The following is a 25,314-nucleotide window of genomic DNA, read 5'->3' as shown; positions in this document are numbered from 1 at the left end:
GGTAATTCAGAATACAGGGGTAAGGAAGACATTGCCTGTATTTTAGAATTTCACCTACTCTTTGAGACCAAAGGAAGAAAGTTTCATTATGTCCAGAGTGTAAATTTTCTGTAGCACATAATCTAACTCAACCCATCTGGATAGAGCATTTAAACAGTCCAAACACAGGGAGCCCAGAATAAGAATGAAGGCCCTTAATCCTGTATAGCTTAATGTAATGCCTGGATACATCCCAGAGTATATTAAGCAGATAAGCAAAAAGTATTGGCAAAATCCCTTGAGGGATGGGAGAAAAATTATGGAACTATTAAACTTTACCAGTAAGGAAACCCTGGAGAGTGTGTCAAAGATTAGGGAAACCCAAATCAATAGGCCAAGCCCTTGATTTTGAGGCTTGCTCTTGTGAAGCTTATTTATGTAGTGGAGAAGCTTAGACTACCTATAGGTATGCCTAAGAGTTACTTCTGTAGGATCTCTTTTGTTGCTCAGATATGGCCTCTCTCTCTCTCTAAGCCCAACTCTGCAAGTGAAATCATTGTCCTTCACATTAAGTGGGACATGAAATTCAGGGGTAAAACTCTCCCTGGCCGCATGGGAGAGGACTCCGAGGGATGAGCCTGGCCCTGGCACTGAGGGATCAACAATGCCATCCTGACCAAAAGGGGGGGAAATAAGTGTAACAAATAAGGTATCAGTGGCTGGAAGTGTTCAGAGTCGAGATGCTACTCTGGAAGTCACTCTTACGCAAGCTTCGGACATTGCCACCTATCATAATTGCCAAACCCCAACCAAACCATTCTTGCCAATCCTAAAGAACACCTAGGGCATTATACAAGATTCTACAAAGGTTCCATGCACTAGAGTAACTTTCCAGAATCCTGTATCTCCAGAGGGGACCAGATAAGTTCTGAAATGCAGAGAGACCAGCCTTTGCAGAACATCCACTAGTTCATCCCCCCACCCCATATTATCGGCAGCCCCTTCTAACATGAAAAAGTTAGAATGGGCATAGCCCCTAAAGAGTGGGAGAAAGATGAAAGGTGATGGTGGAGTTATACAGAGAAGATTGGGTTTAACAAATTAGTGTGATCATTATATTGATATTTCTTTTAGTCTCCAATATTGTAGAGCAGCTACAAGTAAAAACTAAAATTGTGGAATTGTAACCCGTATCAAACTCTGAAATCTGCTCTACAACTAATTGTTGGAATGTGCACTGAAATTTACTGCTTTTTTTGTATATGTTATTTTTCACAAAAGAAAAAGTCGATTGTGATGATAAATGCACAGCTATATGATGATATTGTGAACCACTGATTTTACACTTTGGATGATTACATGGTATGGGAATATACAATACATATCAATAGAAAAAAAAATAGATCGCACCTGGTAATATTGAATGAGGAGTAAAGGAAATGGCTTTTCTGGGGTACAGGACAGTTTCAAACCAGCACACATGAACTAGCATCATATTGTCTCAGTTTTTGTTTATCTGGGAATTTCTTAACCTATTCATTGTGGAAAATGCTCGCTATCTCTTACAGGTACAACAGGTGAATTTGGTGCGATGGAGGCGGTACTGCTTGTCCCTGAGCTGAGGACCCTCTGTAGTTTGGGTTGGAAGTCGCTCCTTCTGCGGCTGTCTTGACTCCTGGCCGCCGCCCTCCTGTTTCTCGCCCCTTAAGCCAAGAGCTCCTGCGCCAGTTTAGCCACTGCCTCCTCCTTTTCCTACCCCCGTCCCTAACCTCCACGAGTTCCGAGCATTTTCCTCATCTCTTCTCGTTACAATCATTGAGAGCATAAGAGGCTTTGCATCTGAAAAGGTGGAAAGTCCAAAGAGAGAGATCTGAATATTGGAGTTCAGGGCTCTTGGGCAGGGGAAGGCGAGGGACCATGACCTGAGAGCAACGTCGGATCCGCTCGTATCTCCCAGGTTAAGTTCTTTTCCTGGAGTTCGCTAAACACCAGTGCCGGTCCAGGCACGCACCATGCCATTTTTTCCAGGTTCTCGGGGACGCTTAGGTTGCTCTTGCCTGTGTCATCGTGGCTGCACCAGGTGGAGGCGCCAGCTGCTATTGGACCTCTGCGTCTGCCGTAGTTTCAAAGGGTATACGCTCCCGGTTAGACACCCACTGTTGGCTTTCTCCTTGTCTCCAGTTGCAGTTGGGTAGGACCTGCTGGAGCGTGCACGATATCTGGACGTGGCCGTAAAATTAGCCGAGCATGTGAGAGAGCAGCCTGGTAGGAGGCATCCATGCGTGGGCAGCGGTCCAATTTACAGCTTAAATGACTGTTCCGGAGTCGCGGAGTTCCTGCCCAGAGCACCCGGCTGGAATGGGCTAGCGTATGCAAGTGTGTTTGAAGTGCGGAGTTGGGGAACTACACTATCTCCAGGAACCCTTGAAGAAATAGTTGGAGACTGTCTCTTAGCCCAGGCCTTGATGCATAGCAGCTGGCAAATGACACAGTGCACTTTGCTTTCCCCGAGGTAGAGACGGAGAGACCGGGCTGAGGAAAGCGGTTAGTCCAGGACAGCCCAGCACGCTGAAACAAACAGTCCATCCTGCCGTATGGAGTCTGAGCACGACTCTCCTCTCCTTGGAGTTGTTATCTAATGAAAAGGACCCTCCAATACTGTTCCTTTGTGCCCAAAGTCTGCAAATCGGGCCAATGATTTCTATGAAACGATTAGCTAGCAGACTGCTGGCTCTGGGTTTTTGCATCAGGCAGTAAGAAAAGCCCCGCATACCCCCGGGGGCCACAGGGAGCAGAAGCTTGGCGCTGGATTTGCAGAGTACTCAGAGTGATCAGGTCAAATCCCCAAAGCTCCAAGGATTCTTTAACAATGACGTGGGTCAGAATGCAAGTGTAGAAATCTACCCAGTGCCCAGTGGATCCAAGAATGCTGACACTATATGAGGGCCTTCCTAGGCAACAGGTTAACTGGAGACAGCTAGAGGTAAATGGTTGAAACTAAATGGTGGGAAACACAAACTTCTCAATCCTAACTTCTTTTACTTGTTGAAATAATTAATTAATAATATAGATAACTAATGACACCTAGGTAATTCGTTAACTACAGATAACTATAATAAATTGTTGAAACCAGGAAGCCGAAAAAATTTTTCAGATAATTTTTAACTTTTTTTTAAATTAGAGCAACTGAAAAGACAGAAAAATCATGCAGAAAGTACAGATTTCCCTTGTACACACCTAAAACACAGTTCCATTATCAACATTTTGCATTTTGTGGTACTTTTGTTACAAATCCATAAATAAAATTAAATCATACTATTAACTATAGTCCGTAGTTTACATTAGGGTTCACGTTTTGTGTTGTACACTTATATGGATTTTAAAGCTTTTATTCTGGTAAAATATATACAATCTACCATTTCCCTTTTTTTCGCATGGGCAGGCACCAGGAATCAAACCTGGGTCTCTTGCATGGCAGGCGTGAACTCTGCCTACTGAGCCACCATGGCCTGGCCGATGAGTTCCTTTTTTAACCACATTCAAATGTGTAACTCAGTGGTATTAATTATATTCACAATTTTGTGCTATCATCACCACCATCCATTACCAGTTTTTTTCTATCACACCGAACAGAAACTCTCTACCAGTTAAGAACAAATTTCCCGTTTCCCTTCCCCACCCAGGCCCTGGTGACCAGTATTGTAGTTTCTGACTCTTTGAATTTGCATAGTCTAATTATTTCATATAAGTGAGATAATATATTTGTTCTTTAGTGTCTGGCTTATTTCACTCAACATGATGTCTTCAAGATTCATCCATGTTATAGCATATATCAGAATATTCCTTTTTACAGCTGAATAATATTTTGATGTAATTATCATTTTGTTTGTCTATTCATCAGTTGACAGACACAGTTCTTCCATCTTTTGACAATTATGAATAACCATGAACATTCATGAAAATATTTGTTCAAGTCTCTGCTTTCAATTTTTGGGGTATGTACTTAGAAGTGGGATTACCAGCCCATATGGTAATTATATACTTTCCGAGTAATGACCAAATTGTTTTCCACAGAAGTTGCACAATTTTGCATTCCCACCAATGATGTACAAGGATTCCTATTTCTCTACATTTTCATTGACACTTGTCATATTCCATTTCTTTTAAAAATAGCCATTCTAGTGGGTATGAAGTTGTATCTGATTGTGGTTTTTATTTTCTTTTCCCTAATGGCTAATGATGCTGAACATTGTTTCATGTGCTTATTGGCCATGTATATCTTCTGTGAGGAGATGTCTATTCAAGTTCTTTGGCCCTTTTTAAGTTGGGTTGTTTGTCTTTTTCTTGTTGTGTTGTAGGATTTCTTTATGTGTTCTGGATATTAAACTCTTATTCAGATATATGGTTTCCAAATATTTTCAACTATTCTATAGGTTGTCTTTTTTACTTTCTTGATCATATTCTTTGATGCTTAAATACTTTTAATTTTGATGAAGTTTCGTTTATCTATTTTTTTTCTTTTGTTGCTCGTGCATTTAGTGTAAAGTCTAAGAATCCATTGCCAAATAGAAGGTCCTGAAGATAGTGTCCAATATTTTCTTCTAGGAGTTTTATAATTTTAGTACTTACATTTAGTTATTTGATCCATTTTAAGTTAATTTTTATGTGGTGTGAGGTAGGGGTCCATGTTCATTCTTTTTGCAGCATCATTTGTTGAAGAAACTATCCTTTTCCAATTGTGTGGACTTGGCACCATTGTCAAAAATCAGTTAGCTATAGATGTGAAGGTTTATTTCGGAACTCCCAATCCAATTCCATATGGCTGTCTTTGTGCCAATACCATGCTGTTTTGATTACTGTGAGTTTGTAGGAAGTTTTAAAATCAGGAAGTGTGAGTCTTCCCATTTTGTTTTTCTTTTTCAAGATAGATTTAACCTTCTATGTGAATTTGGTGATTTTCTTTTCTGTTTCTGCAAAGAAGACTGTTGGGATTTTTATTGAGATTGTGTTAAATCTGTATATTGCTTTGGGTAGAATTGACATCTTCACAAAATTTCGTTTTCCAAACAATTAACACAATTTGCCCTGTAATTTATTTAGTTCTTCTTTAATTTCTTGTACTAATATGTTGTAGGTTTCCATGTACAAGTGCTTTACATCCTTGGTTAATATTATTCCAAGATATTTGATTCTTTTAGTTCTATTGTAAACAGAATACTTCTTAAAATTTCATTTTCAGATTGTTAATTTCTAGTTTATACAAACATCACTGGTGTTTTAAAATTTTTTATTGTATAGTATAACATATGTACAAAGTAAAGAAATAAAAAAGAAATAGTTTTCAAAGCACTCTTCAACAAGTAGTTAAAGAACAGATCCCAGTTTGTCATGGGGTACCATACGATCTTCTCATATTTTTCCTTCTAGCTGCTCCAGAATATATGAGGTTAGAGGGCTTAAATTTTATTTTATCATCACAATCGACTTTTCTTCCTTCCTTTTTTTGTGAAAAATAACATATATACAAAAAAGCAATAAATTTCAAAGCACAGCACCACAATTAGTTGTAGAACATATTTCAGAGTTTGCATGGGTTATATTTCTATAATTTTAGGTTTTTACTTCTAAATGCTCTAAGATACTGGAGACTAAAGACATATCAACTTAATGATTCAGCATTCATATTCATTTGTTAAATCCTATCTTCACTGTATAACTCCGCCATCATCTTTGATCTTTCCATCCCTCTCTTTAGGGGTGTTTGGGCTATGACCATTCCAGATTTTCCCTATTGAAATGGTCTGTCACTAATATGGGGTTGGGAGATGGAGTTATCTGATGTTCTGGAGAGGCTAGGCCTTCTAGGTTTTAGGACTTAGCTGGACCAGGAACCCATCTGGAGGTTGTAGGTTTCTGGAAAGTTACTCTAGTGCCTGGAACCCTTGTGGAATCTTATATATTGCCCTAGGTGTTCTTTAGGATTGGCTGGAACGGTCCTGATTGGGGTTTGGCAGGTTATGATAGGTAGCAAGGTCTAACTGAAGCTTGCCTAGGAGCAACCTCCAGAGTAGCCTCTTGACTCTATTTGAACTCTCTCTGCCACTGATACTTCATTAATTATACTTCTTTCCCCCCATTTGGTCAGGATCTAATTGTTGATCCCACTGTGCCAGGTCTGGATTCATCCCTGGGTGTCCTGTCCCATGTTGCCAGGGAGACTTTCACCCCTGGATGTCATGTCCCACATAGGGAGGAGGACAATGATTTCACCTGCAGAGTTGGGCTTAGAGAGACTGAGGCCACATCTGAGCAACAACAGAGGTCCTCCAGAAGTAACTCTTAGACATGCCTATAGGTAATCTAAAACTTCTCCACTACCTACATAAACTTCACAAAAGTAAATCTCATAATCGAGAGCATGGCCTATTGATTTGGGTGTCTCTAAAGTTTAGCACAGTATCAGGGGATTCCCTGATGGTAAGGTTTAATAGTTCCATATTCTTCCCCCCCCCCCAAGGGGACTTTGCCAATACTTTTTGATTATTGGCTTAATATACTCTAGGATGTATCCAGGCATTACAATCTATATAGGATTAAAGGTCCTCTTTCTTATTCTGGGCTCCCTGTGTTTTAATTGTTCAAATAAGCTATACTGATAGATTGAGTTAGATTATGCACTACAGAAAATTTTAGTTCCTGACTAAATAAACCTTTCTTCCTTTGGTCTCAAAGAGTATGTGTGGTTCTAAAATATAGACACTGTCTTCCTAATCCCTGTCTTCTGAATTACTTTAACTCCAACTTGTTTAGCTTTGTTCTTATCTCTAAATAACAGGATTATGTGTGTGTGTGTGTGTGTGTGTGTGTGTGTGTGTGTGTGTGTGTGTGTATAATAATCACCACTCCAGAACGTCACTGATTTTTGAGAGTTGATTTTGTATGTCTCTCAAGGAGGCTTTGTCATTCCCATGATGCCAGGTCCTGGATCAGCCCTGGGAGTCCTGTCCCACATGCCAGGGAGATTTACACCCCTGGGAGTCATGTTCCATGTATGGGAGAGAGCTGTTAGTTCACCTGCCAAGTTGGCTTAGAGAGAGGGGCCACATCTGAGCAAGAAAAGGGGTACTCTTAGGCATAACTACAAGTAGGCTTAGTCTATATCCCTTGCAGGAATAAGTTTCATAGGGTTGAACCCCAAGATTGGGGGCTCAGTCTATTGACTTTGTTGTCCCCACTTCTAGCGAGAATATCAGGAATTCCCTATATGGGGAAGTTTAATATTCCTCCTCTCTCCCTATTCCCCAAAGGGGACTTTGAAAATACTTTTTTATTCACTGCCCAAATTACTCTGGGATATATCAGGGCATCACATTAATCTGTACTAACCAATAAGATCCCATGCCATATTCAAGATGCCATCTAATTATGGTATTTGAATAAACCGACCATACAAGTTAAATTAGAGAATGCACTACCCAAAATATAAATTTTACACTAAACCATCTCTCCCTTTGGTCTCACACAGAAGGTGAAGTTTTAAAATATGGACAATATCATCCCTTATCCTGTATTCTGATTTACATTACTCCTATCTAGATCAGCCTCATTCATCTCTATTCGAAGTCTGATCACTTTCTCACCTTTTTGAATAGTTGCTGTTCGGGGTAGTGCTGAGTTTCATAGCATCAGAGCTCTAACTCTGAGTCTCAGGTGTTACATAAATATCTGAAGTTTCAGGGAAAGGCCAGGTTATACACAAACAGGTCAGTATCTCAGAATTTGGAAATAACAGTTACAACTCCAGAATATATGTGACTACTATAATAGCTTACAATCTAAGACCATTTACAATAGGCCCCAACCTGATAACCCATGCTCTCGACTTCATTTTTGCAAGTTTGTATATTATGGTTAGTCCATATGTGTGAGGAATGATAATATTTGCCTTTTAAATTTTTTATTGTATGATATATATACAAAGCAAAGAAAGGAAAAAGCAATAGTTTTTCAAAGCACCCTTCAACAAGTAGTTACAGGACAGATCCCAGAGTTTGTCATGGGCTACCATACCATCATCTCAGATTTTTCCTTCTAGCTGCTCCAGAATATTGGAGGCTTTCCCCTTTAACTTTATAAACATAGTTGATTTAAAGATTTTGACTGCTGACTACCATAAGGGGAACCCATATGGGACAATTTTTATTGCCTGTTGCTTCTGGTGGCCGTGTTCATGTCAGCATATTCCATCCTGGAACAGGCTACTTTTTATTGTGTGCCAGAAAATATGTTCAAGTTACTGGTAGGAATAATTTGAGGCTTAGCATGATTTTATTTGTCTTTCTATTTCTGACATTTCATTCGACATACTGTCCTCAAGGCTCATACACCTAGTTGCATGCCTCACAACTTCATTCCCTCTTGTGGCTGCTCAGTAGTCCATTGTATGTATACACCATAGTTCCCTTCCATTCCTCAGTTGTTGTACCCTTAGGCCACCTCCATCCATCCTGGATCGGGAACACTGCTGCCATAAACACCAGTGTGCAAATGTTCATTCGTGTCCCCACACTCAGTTCCTCCAGGTATATACTGAGCAACAGGGTTTCAGTATTATATGACAAACCCACCCCTAGCCATCTGTGGAACCACCACACTGCCCTCCAAGGGGCTGCACCTCTCAGTTTCCCTACTGACAGTGAATAGGTACATCTCTCTCTTCACATTTTCTCTAGCACTTGATTCTCTATTCATTTTTAAACAATTTTATTCGCACGTCATACAAACCAACCTAAGTAAATAGCCATGCCTTCACCACCATATTCTATATGAAGGCATTTTCTTTTCTTCTGCAAAGAATCCATGCCCCTTTGCATATTCCCCACTTGTTGCCATTTAATTTTGGCAGAAAGCCTTTGTTACATTTAGTGGAAACATATTAGGATGTTACTGTTGACTATAGACCGTAGCTTGCATTGATTGTATTTTTTCCCTGTATACCATCCCATTTTCAACACCTTGCAATGTTGACATTCATTATTCTCCCCCATGCAAAAACGTTTTCATATTTGTATATTTAACCACCATCCTTGTCCACGCTAGACATTCCTAAATTATATCATCTCAATCTCTATTATCTATCTATCATTCTGGTGTCATACATACCCCCAACCCTTCTTCCTAAACCATACTCACATTCAGCTTCATTCATTGTACTTATTATTGTACTTTTATTATCGTGCTACATTCAGATAATCTTGTGCTATCCATTTCTGAATTTTTACACTCAGTGCTATTTCATATTCTGTATTCCTTCAGCACCTAATGCCCAATCTCTACCCTCTATCTCCTAATAGTTAAGAACCTGTGTTCTTAACTTTAACTCTCAAAGTTCACTCATTAATGTTAGTTCATTTTATGAGACAATACAGTATTTGTCCTTTAGTTTCTGCCTGATTTCACTCAGTATAATGTCCTCAATATTCATCCATGTTGTTACATGCTTTATGAATTTATTCTGTCTTACAACTATGTAATATTCCATTGTATGTATATACCACAGCTTGTTTAGCTACTCATCTGTTGATGGACATTTGGACAATTTCCATCTCTTGGCAATTATAAATAATGCTGCTATAACATCGGTGTGCAAATGTCCATTTGTGTCCTTGCCTTTAGTTCCTCTGAAAATATGCCTAGTGATTGGATTGCTGGATCATATGTAAATTCTATACTTTAGCTTCCTAAAGACTAGCCAAACTGCCTTCCAGAGCAGTTGTACCATTTTACATTCCCACCAACAATGAATAAGTGTGCCTCTTTCTCCGTATCCTCTCTAGCACTTGTCATTTTCTGTTTTTTTTTTTAATGGACATTCTACTGGGTGGAAAATGATATCTCATTGTGGTTTTGATTTGTATTTCCTAATAGTGAAGTTGAGCATCTTTTCATGTGCCTGTTAGCCATTTGTATTTCCTCTTCTGAAAAGTGTCTGTTCATATCTTTTGCCCCTTTTTAAATTGGGTTGTTTATCTTTTTGTTATTGAGTTGTAGAATCTCTTTATATATTCTGGATAGTAAACTCTTTTTTTTTGGGGGGGGGAGTGGTTTTTGTGGAGGGGGCAGTGTTTTTGGATAGTAAACTCTTATATGCTATGTGGTTTCCAAATATTGTTTCCCATTTGTATAGGCTGCCTTTTTACTTTCCTGGCAAAGTTCTTTAATGTACAAAAGTGTTTAATTTTGAGGACATCCCATTTTTCTATTTCATTTTTCATTGCTCACACTTTGGGTGTAAGGTATAGGAAACCACTTCTTATCACAAAATTTATAAGATATTTCCCTACATTTTCTTCTAACAGTTTTATGGTCTTAGCTCTAATGTTTAGGTCTTTGATTGGTTTTGAGTTAATTTTTGTGTAGGGAGTACAGATATGGATCCTGTTTTATTCTCTTACATATGGATATTCAGTTCTCCAAGCACCATTGAAGAGGCAACTCTCTCCCAATTGGTTTGGATGGACCAACTTATCAAAGATCAATTGTCCATAGATGAGAGAGTCTATTTCTGAACACTCAATTAAATTCCACTGGTCAGTATATCTATCTTTATGCCAGTACCATGGTATTTTGACCACTATAGCTTTGTTATATGCTTTAAAGTCAGGTGATTTGAGACCTCCAACTTCATTTTTCTTTCTCAAGATATTTTTAGCTATTTGAGGGACTCTTCCCTTCCAAATAAATTTATTGGTTTTTCTATTTCTGCAATCAGAAATTCTTACAGAAAAATTTCTGTAAGTTTTTGGAGTTTTAATTGGTACTGCATTGAATATATAAACCAATTTGGGTAGAATTGACATCCCAACTATTATTTAATCTTCCAAGGCACGAACAAGGTATGCACTTCCATTTCTTTAGGTCTTCCATGATTTTTTTCAGCAATTTCTTGTATTTTTCTGTGTATAGGTCTTTTGTATCCTCGGTTAAATTTATTCCTAAATATTTTATTCTTTTGGTTGCTATTGTAAGTGGAACTTTTTCTTGATTTCCTCCTCAGATTGCTCATCACTAATTATAGAAACACTACTGAATTAGGGGTGTTAATCTTGTACCCTGCCACTTTGCTGTACTCATTTATTAGCTCTAGTAGCTTTGCTGTAGATTTTTTGGGATTTTCAACATATAGTATCATATCATTTGCAAACAATCAGAGTTTTGCCTCTTCCTTTCCAATTTGGATGCCTTTTATTTCTTTTTCTTGTCTAATTGCTCTGGCTAGAACTTCCAGCACAATCCTGAATAACAGTGGTGACAGTGGACATCCTTATCTTGTTCCTGATATTAGAGGTGTTCAATTAAGCTGTCTACTTAAGTTATATTAGGAACTGCACTTGTCAAAATATAAATTTTGTACCAAATAAACATTTTTTTGCTTTAGCCTCACACATAAGTTAAAATTTTTAAATATTAATTACCATCTATTTTCAACACCCTGCAGTAATGATATTCCTTTGTTCTTCATGCAAAAACATTTTTTTAATTTGTACATTTAGTCACTATCATTATACACTCTAGGCATTCCTAGATTATACCATCTCAGTCTTTATCATCCATCTTTCTTTTTATTTCATTTGTGCCCCCAGGCCTCCTCCCTCTATCATTCTCACATTCAGCTTCATTCAGTGTTTTAACATAATTGTATTACAGTTAGGTAGTATTGTGCTATCCATTTATGAGTTTTTACAATCAGTCCTGTTGCACAATCTGTATCCCTTCAGCTCCAATTACCCAATATCGACCCTATTTCTATCTCCTGATGGTTTCTGTTACCAACTGAAATATTTTCCAAGTTTATTCACTAATGTCAGTTCATATCAGTGAGACCATACAATATTTGTCCTTTTATTTCTGGCCAATCTCACTCAGCATAATGTCCTTAAGGTCCATCCATGCTGTTACATACTTCATAACTTTATTCTGTTTTACAGCTGCATAATATTCCATTGTATGTATATACCACAGTTTGTTTAGCCACTTGTCCATTGATGGACATTTTAATCCTGGACTTTTCTTTCTTGGGAACTTCTTGATGACTGATTCAATTTCTTTACTTGTGATTGGCTTGTTGAGGTCATATATTTCTTCTCGAGTTAGTGTTGTTTGTTCATTCCTTTCTAGGAAGCTGTCTATTTCATCTACATTGTCTAGTTTATAGATACTCATAGTATCCTCTCATTACCTCCTTTATTTTTGTAGGGTAAAGTGGTTATGTCTCCTCTTCCATTTCTGATTTTATTTGCATGCTCTCTGTCTTTTTTTTTTTAACTTAGCTAAGGGTCCATCAATTTTGTTGATTTTCTCAAAGAACCAACGTCTAGTTTTGTGATTTTCTTGATTGTTTTCGTGTTCTCAATTTCATTTATTTCTGCTCTAATATTCATTATTTCTTTCCTTTTGTTTGTTTGGGGTTAGTTTGCTGTTATTGCTCTAGGTTTTCCAAGTGAACAGTTAATTCCTTGATTTTTGCTCTTTCTTCTTTTTTAATATAGGTATTAAAGGCAATAAATTTCCCTTTTAAAATTGCCTTTACTGCATCCCATACATTTCGATATGTTGTGTTTTCATTTTCATTTGCCTCAAAATAGTTATTGAATTCTCTTGTAATTTCTTCCTTGACCCACTGGTTGTTTAACTGTGTGTGTTGCTTGGCCTCCATATATTTATGAATTTTCTGGCCCTCTGCCTATTATTCATTTCCAACTTGATTCCATTATAATCCGAGAAAGGGTTTTGTATTATTTCAATCTTTTTCAATTGATTGAGGCTTGCTTTGTGACCCAGCATATGGTCTCTTCTTGAGAATAATCCATGAGCACTTGAGAAAAATGTGTATCCTTCTGTTGTGGGGTGTAATGTTCTGAAAATATCTGTTAAGTCTACTTCATTTACTGTATTTTTCAAAATCTCTGTTTTGTTATTGATCCTTTGTCTAGCTATTCTATCCATTGATGATAAGTGCAGAATTGGAGTCTCCAACTATCATGGTAGAGGTTTCTATTTGTCCCTTCAGTGTTGTTAGTGTTTGCCTCATGTATTTTGGAGCACTCTGGCTTGGTACATAAATGTTTATGATTGTTATGTCTTCTTGTTGAATTGCTCCTTTTATTAATATATGGTGTCCTATGTCTCATTTAATTGTTTTGCATTTGAAGTCTAGTTTGTTGCATATTAATATGGCTACCACTGCTCTTTTCTGATTGTTGTTTGCAGGAAATATCTTTTTTTCAACTTTTCACTTTCAACCTATTTTTGTCCTTGGGTCTAAAGTGAGTCTCCTGTAGACAACATATAGATGGGTCCTGTTTTTCAATCCACTCTGCCAGTCTATGTCTTTTTATTGGAGAGTTTAATCCATTAACATTAATGTTATTATTGTAAAGGCAGTACTTTCTTCTACCATTTTGTCTTTTGGATTTTATATGTCATATCTTATTCTTTTCTCTTCTTACCTTTACTGATAGTCTTCATTTCTACACTCTTCTCCAGACCTCTCTCTCCTGTCTTTTCCTGTCTGCCTGTAGTGCTCCCTTTAGTATTTCTTGTAGAGCTGGTCTCTTAGTCACAATTTCTCTGCATGACGTTTTGCCAAATATATTTTAATCCCCCCTTATTTTTGAACGACAGTTTTGCTGGGTATGGAATTTGTGGTTGGTAGTTTTTTTTCTTTCAGAATCTTAAATATATCATACCACTGCCCTCTCAACTCTATGGTTTCTGCTGAGAAATCCATACATAGCCGTATTGAGCATCTCTTTTATGTGATAGATTGCTTTTCTCTTGCTGCTTTCAGAATTCCCTCTTTGTCTTTGATATTTGACAATCTGGTTAGTAAGTGTCTTAGAGTAGGTATATTTAGATCTTTTGTGTTTGGGGTACACTGTACTTCTTAGATCTGTGACTTTATGTCTTTCAGAAGAAATGGGAAATTTTCAGTGATTTTTTCCTCCATTAGTCTTTCTGCTCCTTCTCCCTCTCTTCTCCTTCCAGGAAACCCATAACACATATATTCATGTGCTTTATGTTGTCATTCAGTTACCTGCTCATATTTTTCCATTCTTTTCCCTATATTTTCTTTTGTGTGTCAGATTTCAGATGTCCTGTCCTCTAGCTCACTAATCCTTTCTTCTGCCTCTTCAAATCTATTGTTATAGGTCTCCATTCTTTTTTCATCTCTTGTATTGTGCCTTTCATTCCCATTAAGTTCTGAGGCCCACGACTGAGGAGAAGCAAATTTCCTTGAGGTTGAGACCCAACAGCTTATCAGACTTTTCTTTGAAGCCTCTAGACTCTGTGCATTTCCTATCCTGCCCAGCATGTGGTGCTTATCAGCCTGTATCTTCCCACTAGTGTAAAGTGTGGTGGTGCCTTTAATCTAAGAAGCCTCTCCCTGCCAGCGGTGTGGTTGAGACAGAGGCTGGGGTAGCAAGCAGGCTTTGATTGCTTCTGTCTTCCAGCCCCTGGGGCCTGAATTTTCTGAAGGAGGGCTCCCATTTGAGATGGGCCCCACCCCCCTTTTCTTGGGGAAAACACACCCTTTTGGGAATGGTACACCTGACTATTTACTTTTTCTTTCAGATATGCCTTAATTCTGCCCTTCCCTGGTGCAGTGCTAGAGCCTGAGAGTGCTAGCATTTCTATCTAATGAGCTGTTAAGAAGGTGGGGGAAAAAGCCTTTTCAGAGTTGGACTCCAGGTCCCCACGTTTACCAAACAACAGCTGGAGTTGGTGTGTGGTTTTGTGTATCCCCAGGCTCTATGTGCCCCTTTTTCTTGGGGGCCTCCCCTTTTCTCGTAATTTGCATTGCCCAACTGTAAAAGCCTCTGTTTCCCACCCCCCATCAGCCCCACCCCTCTCTTCAGGGCAAAAATTCCTGGTTCCTTTAGTGCTTACTTCAGGTTTATCTGTGCTCAGGGCCTGTTTTCAGTAGTCAGAACTTTTAAATTAATCTGCCATTGGAGCTTGGTTTATCTAACTCCTTGCTACTAGTACAATCTTTTTCCTTCTCCCTTAGGAACCAGACTGCCATCCCTGTGGGGGACGGGTGCTGGACTCCATGGCTTGGGGGACTTACAGTTCTGTATGGGATCTCAGTCATTCCACCTGTACGAGACTCGTGCACAATGTGCGTCTGGTCACTGATGTTCCCCCAGCAGTTGTTATGTACAGTTCCTGGCTACTTACTAGCTGCTCTGGAGTACAAAGTAAATTCCACACCTCATTATACCTCCATCTTGCCCTGTGTGCTGATTTGAAAGAATTTATGTACCCCAGAAAATCCATGCTTAATCCTAATCCAATCTCATGGAAGGAACAACTTATTTTAAACCCTATTCAGTACTGCATGTTGGAAACTTGATTACATTATCTCCAAGGAGAAGTGACTCACCCAATTGTGATGTATTAACCTTTCATTAAAGGGAGATGTGACTCTACCCATTCCAGGTGGGACTTGATTAGTTTACTGGAATCCTTTAAAAGAGGAAGCATTTTGAAGAGACACATAGAGTCCACCAGCCAGCGACCTTTGGAGACGAGGAAGGAGAATATCCCCAGGGAAGCTTCATGAAAGAAGCCTGGAGGGAAAGCTAGCAGATGTCACCATGTTCACCATGTGACTTTCCAGTTGAGAGAGAAACCCTGAACTTTACTGGCCTTTCTTGAGTGAAGGGAACCTCTTGTTAGTGCCATAATTTGGAAATTTTTATAGACTTGTTTTATTTTGGACATTCTCATGGCCTTAGAACTGTAAACTTCCAACTTAATAAATTCCCCTTTTTAAAAGCCATTCTGTTTCTGGCATATTGTATTCCAGCAGCTAGCAAACTAGAACACCCTGTAAGCTTGATTTATTCTTTGACCCATTTTTAACACTGTATTGTTTAATTTCCACATATTTGTGAATTTTCCATATCTCCTATTATTAATTTATGGATTCATTCCATTGTGGCCAAAGATTTGTTTATTGAGACTTGTTTTGTAGCCCAATAGATGTCTATCCTAGGGAATGATCCATGGGCTCTAGAGAAGAATGTGTATACTGTTGTTGGGTGAAAGGCTCTATATATGTCCGTTAGATGTACTTGGCTTACTGTATCATTCAAATCTTCTATTTCCTAATTGTTCTTCCATTTAGCTGTCCCATCCATTATTTAAACGAGTGTATTGAAGTCTTCTACTGTCCCCGTTTTCCAGGATGTTTACCACGAAATTTGTTAGATTAACAATACGAATTTATTTGCTCATAGTTCAGAGTCTATAAGTTTTGCTTCCTCCTGGGGTTGGCATTGTTCTGACTGGATGACAATGCTTTAGTTCCTTGGCTTCCCTATCACATGGTGTTCTTCACATCACATAATGTTTTATTCTTTCTCTTCCAGTATCCTGCTGAATTCCAGCTTCCCCATCTTTCCCATTTTTTTCCCATGTCCAATTTCCTTTGCTCTAAGGATTTCCCCCCAATAGGTTAAAGCTCACCTTATTAGTTTGGGCACCCTTAACTAATAATACCTTCAATGGTCCTTTTACAAATAGGTTTGCACCCAGAGTACCAGGGGGATAGGACCTGAACATGCCTTTTGAGAGGGACATAATTCAATCCCCCAAATGTAGTATTTGTGCAGAACTGTCTACTTCTCCCTTTGTATTGATCAATATGTAGTTCATATATTTGGGGGCTCTGTTGTTAGGTGCATAAATATTTATAACAGTTATATCTTCTTTGAAATCAACCTTTATCAGTATATAATGTCCTTCTTTGTTCCCTGTAACAGTTTTTTTACTTTAAGTCTATGTTATTAATATTAGTGTAGCCTCCCATGTTCTGTTTTGCTTACTGTTTGCATGGAATATTTCTTCCATGCTTTCACTTTCAACCTACTTGTGCCTTTTAGTGTACAATGAGTCTCTTTTCTCAGAGTTAAAGCTCTGACATAGAGTAGAGATATGAATGAAGCTGGTCTGGATAGGACTAAGGTAGATCAGAATACAAGGCAAAGGATGATATGGTCCACATTTTAAAACTTCAACTTCTTTGTGAGACCAAAGGGAGAGATGTTAGTTTGGCGCAAAACGTATATTTTGGGTAGCACATTACCTAATTTAAATTGTATGTTAAGTTTAATTTAACAGTTTACTTGAATAACATAAGTACATGGAATCGTGAATAGGCAATGAGATTTTGTTGGTTTTTCGAGGTTAGTGTGATGCCCTGATATATCCCACAGTAATTTGGGCAGTGAGTAAAAGTATTTGCAAAGTCCCCTTAGGGGACTGGGGAGGAAGGAGGAAATATTCAACTTCCCCATTTGGAGAATTCCTGATATTCTCGCAAGCAGTAAGGACAACCAAATCAACAGGCTGAGCCCTCAATCTTGCAGTTTGACCCTATGAAACTTATTCCTGCAAAGGATAGGTTAAGTGTACTTATAATTATGCCTAAAAGTCACCTCCAGTAAACCTCTTTTGTTGCTCAGATTTAGCCTCTCTTTCTAAGCCAACTTAGCACGTGAACTCACTTCCCTCCCCCAAACATGGTACATGACCCACAGGAGTGTAAATCTCCCTGGCAATGTGGCACAGAAATCCCAGGCTGAGCTGGGACCCAGCATCATGGGGTTGCAAAAGCCTTCTTGACCAAAAGGGGAAAGAGAGAAATCAGAAAAAATAAAGTTTTAGTGGCTGAGAGATTTCAAACAGAGTTTAGAGGTTATCGTGGAGGTTATTCATATGCATTATATAGATATCCCCTTTTAATTTATGGTGTATTGGAATGGCTAGTGGGAAACACCTGAAACTGTTGGACTGTGTTCCAGTAGCCAAGACTCTTCAAGATGATTGCATAACAATATAGCTTTTACAGTGTGACTGCATGATTGTGAAAACCTTGTCTGATGCTCCTTTTATCCATGGTATGAACAGATAAGTAAAAAAAAATTGATAAAAATAAATAAATAAACAATAGGGGGTAATGGGTAAAATAAATTGGTTAGATTGAAATACTGGTGGTCAATGAGACAGAGAGGTAAGGTGTGTGGTATGTATGAGTTTTTTCTTTTTCCTTTTTCTGGAGTGATGCAAATATTCTAAAATTGATCATGATGATGAATACACAACTATGTGATGATATTGTAAGTCATTGATTAAACACCATGTCTGAACTGTACATATATGAAGATTTGTCAGTAAAAATACTAAAAAACTAGATGAGTCTTTTGTAAACAGCATATAATATCCTCTTTTTTAAAATCCATTCTGTCAATCTCTGCCTTATGACTGAAGAGTTTTATCAATTTACATTTAAAGTAGCTACTGATAATGCAGAACTTTTTTCTTCCATTTTGCTCTTTGGTTTTTGTATGTCTTAAAGGTTTTCTTCCCCTCAATTCTTCCATTACTCCCTACTTTTGTATTTAATGGATCTTTTTTAGTGAGCCATTTTAAGTCCCTTTTCATTTGCTTCTGTGTATACTTTTCAGATATTTTCTTTGTGGTTACCATGGGGCTTAAATTTAACATTCTAAATCTATAGCACTCCCATTCCATTTGATACCTACTTTACTTCAATAGCATACACAAACTATGTTTATAAACACCTCTGACCCTCCACCTTTATATTGTTTTTATCACAAATCATACCTTTATATACTGTGTGTTCAAAACCATAGATGTAACATTACTTCTTAAGCATCTGCATTTTAGATCTTGTAAGAAGTAAAGAGTGAAGTTACATACCAAAAATACAATACAATAGTACTGGCATTTATAAATCCCTATACAGTTTCCAATACTAAAGAGTTTATTTCCTTATGCTGCTTTGATTTACTGTCTAGTATCCCATTCTTTCAATTTGAATAACTCCCTTTAGCATTGCATGTAGAGCAGGTCTAGTGGTGATGAACTCCCACAGCTTCTGTTTTTCCAGGAAGGTCTTAATCTCTCCCTCATTTTTGAAAGAAAGTCTCACTGGATATAAAATTCTTGGTTGACAACTATTTTCTTTCAGCACTTTATGTCATCCCATTGTTCTGTTGCCTCTGTGATTTCTGATCAGAAGTTAGCACTTAATCTTATTGGGGCTCTCTTGTACATGACATGTTGCTTCTCTCTTACAACTTTCAGGATTCTCCATTGGGATTATCTTTGGCATTCAACAGTTTGATTATAATGTGTCTGGACACGGATCTCTTCAAATTCATCCTGTTTGGGGATCATTGGGATTTTTAAGTGAGTATATTCACATCTTTAGTTAAATTGGGGAAGTTTTCAGCCATTATTTCTTTGAATATTCCCTCTACCCCTTTCTCTCTTTCTTTTCCTCCTGGGACTCTCATTATTCAAATATTGATAAGCTTATGGGTTCCCATTGCTCTCCTAGGCTGTGTTCACTTTTCGTCATTCTTTTCTCTCTATGTTCCTCAGCCTGAGTAATTTCAATTATCTTATCTTTGAGTTCACTGATTCTTTCTTCTGCTAGCTCCAATCTGCTGTTGAACCCCTCTAGGTAATTTTAAATTTCAGTTATTGTGGTCTTCAATCCCAGTATTTCTGTTGGGTTCCTTTTTATAATTTCTATCTTATTTTGAAATTCTTATTATATTCATATATGGTTTTTCTATTGTTTAATTTTTGTCCATGGTTTCCTTTAGTTCATTGCACATATATTACACCATTTTTTAAAAATTTTTGTCTGGTGTGCCAGTTTGAAGTTATTATGTATCCCAGAAAAGCCATGTCCTTTAATCCTTATTCAATATTGTTGGGTGGGATCTTTTTTTATTGTTTCCATAGAGATGTGACCCACCCAGTTGTGGGTGGAACCTTTTGATTAGATGGTTTCAATGAAGATGTGTCTCCACCCATTCAAGGTGGGGTTGCTCCCTGGAGTCCTTTAAGAGGGAACCATTTTGGAAAGAACCAACTGAACTGACACAGCCCACACAGCCATACATCTTTGGAGATGCAGAAGGAGAACACTCTTGGGGAATCCTCATGAAACCAGAAGCCTAGATAAAGCCAGCAGGCATCACCATGGGTCTTTTCAGCTGACAGAGTTGTTCTGGAACCATTGGCCTTTCTTGAATCAAGGTATCATTCCCTTAGTTTGCACATTTTCATGGCCTTAGAACTGTAAACTTGCAACTTAATAAATTCCCCTTTTAAAAAGCCATTCCATTTCTAATATATTGCATTCCAGCATCTTTAGCAAACTGAAACATGTTATGTCCAAAATGTGCTCTTACTTGATGGGTTTTGATGTGTTATCTTGTTCCTTTGTATGGGCTGTCATTCCCTGTTTGTTTGCCTTGTGTTCTTTTGTTACACAGTGTGAATTTTAATATTTTAAAGTACTGACTCTGAAATTTAGTCACTGAGGTATCTGTTCCTTAACTTTGTGTCCAGAGAGTGATATGACAGAAGTTTCATTGAATTCCAGGAGCCAGCAAAGACAAACAAATAAAAAGAAACCTTTCACAGTCTTTGCAAATAGGGTCTCCATTGGCTGGTGCTTCCTTTCAGAGCTTAGTCCTTTTATGAATGAACCTGAAAATATAGCACATCTCCTGTGGGGGGCAGAGTTTGAAAGGCAGACCCTGTGAAAGCACAGGGTCCAGGGCCCTCTCTGGTCTTTTCTGAGCATGAGATTGTAGCCTTAGGACTTCTCCCATTACTGGGATCAAAATTCCCTCTCTTCCTCCTATGAAACCATTTCCACCTGTCCCTCATACTCTATGGTACATTTTAAAGCCAGTCATCATTTGCTTCTGGCCACTATCATTTTATTGTTTCTTACACTGATTTAGATGTCTGCAAGCCACTTCTGTGTGCAGGACAAGTACGGGGACAGTGAGCCACAGACAAGTGTCCTGGTTCAGTCCTTCATATTATCATCAGCCAGATTGAAACAAACATATATGTGTCCTGGTATGTATACTTGGGATACTCCATTACCCCCTTGACTGGAATCTGGGACCACACATGGATTTGTACTGAGCCCAGGAGGAGTGGAGGAGGTGCCAGCATGGGTGCCATTCCCAAATATTGTAAAGTTGTCTGTTCTTGATTCAGTGTGCATCTAGTTACTGCAAACTTTTAACTGTTTCCCGGACATGTGAGGAAGATGGTCTGCCAATTTCCAATAGATGTTCAAAGATTCTGTGACGGAATGGGATGCTGGAATGTCTCACACCACCATCTTGATTGACTGGAATCTTGAGTGATATTGTTTTGAAGACCAGAAGTTAAGCATTGGAGTCAAGGCATAAATTGGGTCAGTTTTTTGGGGTTTTTTTTTTTTTTTTGAGTCTTAGAAATTTTATTCAAGTGGCTCTCAGATATGATGTTTGGTGTCAATGTAGTGCTTTTATTATTTTTACTTTGACAATGCAAAACTTCAAATAAGGCTCAGAAAAATAATCACCAAGGCAGGGTTCAGCAGTTCTAGGTGTTATACTGACTCACCTTGAATAAATTGGATGGATTCTAAGAGGTTGCTCATACTAGCTTGGAGTTAGTGATTCATCTGCTGCCACACAAAGCAAGTGGCCATAAATGGATGTGGGCCAGAATTACAACTCCTAGGTAAATTCACCATCTAGGACACTGTTCACTGAAGGCATCAGAAGTGACAAGAGTTGTGGAACTCACAGGTGAGATTTCAGACTAGCGAGTTTCAGGGAGATGCCCCAGCCCGTGGGGGAAGGGCGGGTAAGTATGGGCAAGAAACATCTTCAGTATTTACATTTGTTGAAAACAATATCTCTTGTTTTCATATTGTAGACTCCTGGAAGTAAAAGTCTAACAAGATTGCTCTGGCTCCGGAAGATAACAGAAAATACAGAGCATCTCCTCTAGGGGCAGTTTCCGGTTGTTCATTAGGAGGCACATTAAAGGCGACTGGGACACCGCGGGGGACATTTTTACCATTTCCCTGAGCAGAGCAAAGGTTGTGGACATGCTCGCACCCTGGAGAGCGGGTCAGGCTGACCCAGCAGCCTGAAGGAGCCCCCCCACCCCGGTCCCTGTCAAGCTGCATATCCCCCTCCTCAAGCTGCACATCATCCCGCAGGCTACACACACTCTACCACTTCAGGCTCAAAGTCGTCCCCGACAGGCTACACTTCACCCCACGACACCCCTCAAACGTGACATCACCTCACAGTCTTACGTCTCCCCACCAGGAGCAGGTCTGGAAGGCGCTGCTCAAAGTGTCGGGTATTGGGCCAGGACCACCCTCTCGCAGGAGCGGCGCGGGCCTGAAAGCACAGCAGAGGGCGCCCGAGAGCCGCGCGCCACAGACTGAGCCCCAGTTTCGCTCCCAGGCAGGTTGCTCCTCCGCGTCTCGGTTAATTTCCTGGCGGGTAGGAAGCTTATTGAGCCAGTCGCCGCCTTTCTAGAAGACGAATTAATCTTTCTTCCTGTCCTTTTCTGGTCGGCAGTGTTTCCGCTATCCTTCTGTGTGAGAGAATTTTAAGTGACCCTATGGGAATCTGTAAAGTACTAGCTCTTACTAATTATTTTAATCAGGTGTATAGGTAGTGACAGGTGCCCTTAAGAAGAAAGAGGTCAACAAAGGGAGTGAGCTTTATTGGCGCAAAGTTTGTATTTTGGGATGCACATTATTTAAGTTAACTTGTATGGTCAGTTTACTTGAAGACCATAATCACATGGAATCTTGACTAGGGTGTGAGATCTTGTTAGTTTGTACAGATTAGTGTGCTGCCCCCATATATTCCAGAGTAATTTGGGCAAAGAATAACAAAAGTATTTGCAAAGTCACCTGCGGAGAAAGGAGGAAATGTTCAACTTCCCCATCTGGGGAATTCCTGATATTCTCGCAAGCAGTGGGGACAGACAATGCAATAGGCTGACACTCCGTCTTGGGGCTCACCCCTAGGAAGCTTATTTCTGCAAAGGACAGGCTAAGCCTATTGATAATTATGCCTAAGAGTCACCTTCAAAGAGCCTCTTTTGTTGCTCAGATGTGGTCTCTCTCTAAGCCACCTTGGCAGGTGAACTCACTGCCTTCCTCCTTCCTGGGACATGACTCCCAGGGGTGTAAATCTCCCTGGCAATGTGGGAAAGAACTTCTGGGGATGAGGCGGGACCCAACATCATTCAAATGAGAAAGGTATCTTGACCAAAAGGCGGAAGAGAAAAATGAGACAAAATGAAGTTTCAGTGGCTGAGAGATTTCAAAAAGTCGGGAGGTTATCCCGGAGATTATTCCTACGCATTATATAGATATCCCCTTTTCAGTTTATGGTGCAGTGGAGTGGCTGGAGGGAAGTACCTGAAACTGTTGAACTGTGTTCCAGAAGCCCTGATTCTTGAAGAAGATTGTATAACTATATAGCTTTTACAAAGTGACTGTGTGATTGTGAAAACCTTGTGTCTGATACTCCTTTTGTAAGGACAGATGAGTAAAAAAAAAAGGATAAAAATAAATAAATAATATGGGTAGACTGAAATACTGTGGGTCATAATCTTGGGGTTTGTTCATATGAAACTTAACTCCACAAGGGATAGGTCAAGCCTCCTTAAAATTAGGCCTAAGAGTCACCCCTAGGAGAACCTCTTTTGTTGCTCAGATGTGGCCTCTCTCTCCAGCCAACAGAACAAGCAAACTCACTGCCCTCCCCATGTCTACGTGGGACATGACTCCAAGGGGTGTGGACCTTCTTGGCAATGTGGGACAGAAATCCTAGAATGAGCTGAGACTCAGCATCAAGGGATTGAGAAAAACTTCTCCACCAAAAGGGGTAAGAGTGAAATGAGACAAAGTGTCAATGGCTGAGAGATTCCAAACAGAGTCGAGAGGTTATCCTGGAGATTATTCTTATGCATTAAATAGATATCACCTTGTTAGTCAAGATATAGTGGAGAGGCTGGAGGGAACTGCCTGAAAATGTAGAGCTGTGTTCCAGTAGCCATGTTTCTTGAAGATGATTGTATAATGATATAGCTTTCACAATGTGACTGTGTGATTGTGAAAACCTGTGTCTGATGCTCCTTTTATCTGCCTTATCAACAGACGAATAAAACATATGGCATAAAAATAAACAGGGGGAACAAATGTTAAAATAAACTTCGATTGAAATGCTAGTGATCAATGAAAGGGAGGGGGTAAGGGGTATGGTATATATGATTCTTTTTCTGTTTTCTTTTTATTTCTTTTTCTGAATTGATGCAAATGTTCCAAGAAATGATCATAATGATGAATCTGCAACTATGTGATGATATTGTGAATTACTGATTATATATGTAGAACGGAATGATCATAAGAAAGAAAAATACTGTGGGTCAATGACCGGGAGGGGTAAGGGGTGTGGGATGTATGAGTTCTTTCTTTTTTCATTTTATTTCTTTTTCTGGAGCGATGCAACTGTTCTCAAAATTATCATGGTGATGAATACACAGCTATGTGATGATTTTTTTTAATTCAACATACCAACATACAAACACATTTTTACCATATGATCATTCCATTGTACATATATAATCAGTAATTCACAATATCATCACATAGTTGTAGATTCATCATCATGATCATTTCTTAGAACATTTGCATCAGTTCAGAAAAAGAAATAAAAATAAAACAGAAAAAAAATTCATGCATTCTATACCCCTTAACCCTCCCTTTCATCAATCACTAGCATTTCAATCTACTAAATTTATTTTAACATTTGTTCCCCCTATTATTTATTTTTAATCCATATGTTTTATTCATCTGTCTATAAGGTAGACAAAAGAAGTATCAGACACAAGGTTTTCACAATCATACTATCACATTGCAAAAGCTACATCATTATATAATCTTCAAGAAACATGGCTATTGGAATACAGCTCTATATTTTCAGACCGTTCCCTCCAGCCTCTCCATTACACCTTAACTAAAAAGGTGATATCTATTTAATGCGTGAGAATAACTTCCAGGATAACCTCTTAAGTCTGTTTGGAATCTCTCAGCCATTGACACTTTATTTTGTCTCATTTCTCTCCCCCTTTCGGTCGAGAAGGTTTTCTCAATTCCTTGGTGCTGAGTCCCAGCTCATTCTAGGATTTCTGTCCCATGTTGCCAGGAAGGTCTACACCCCTGGGATTCATGTCCCACTAGAGAGGGGGAGGGCAGTGAGTTTGCTTGTTGTGTTGGCTGAGAGAGAGAGGCCACATGTGAGCAACAAAGGAGTTTCTCTTGGGGGTGACTCTTAGGTCTAATTTTAAGTAGGCTTGACCTATACTTTATGGGGTTGTTTCATATGAACAAACCCCAAGACTGTT

The 25,314-nt window shown here is 38.9% G+C and overlaps 1 long non-coding RNA gene across 1 annotated transcript; it reads left to right on the top strand.

The window, feature by feature from the left end:
* The first annotated feature begins 19,149 nt into the window (after positions 1-19,149).
* Positions 19,150-20,966, top strand: LOC143670249 (uncharacterized). Its single transcript, XR_013169304.1, has 3 exons — positions 19,150-19,260; positions 19,825-20,121; positions 20,838-20,966. It is a non-coding gene; the product is annotated as an uncharacterized LOC143670249 (long non-coding RNA).
* The last annotated feature ends 4,348 nt before the right edge of the window (positions 20,967-25,314 follow it).

This window comes from Tamandua tetradactyla, chromosome X (genome assembly GCF_023851605.1).
Source record: "Tamandua tetradactyla isolate mTamTet1 chromosome X, mTamTet1.pri, whole genome shotgun sequence".
NCBI classification, from domain to species: domain Eukaryota; kingdom Metazoa; phylum Chordata; class Mammalia; order Pilosa; family Myrmecophagidae; genus Tamandua; species Tamandua tetradactyla.
Note: the sequence above shows the minus strand (reverse complement) of the source record. Positions and strands in the feature narration are given on the sequence as shown.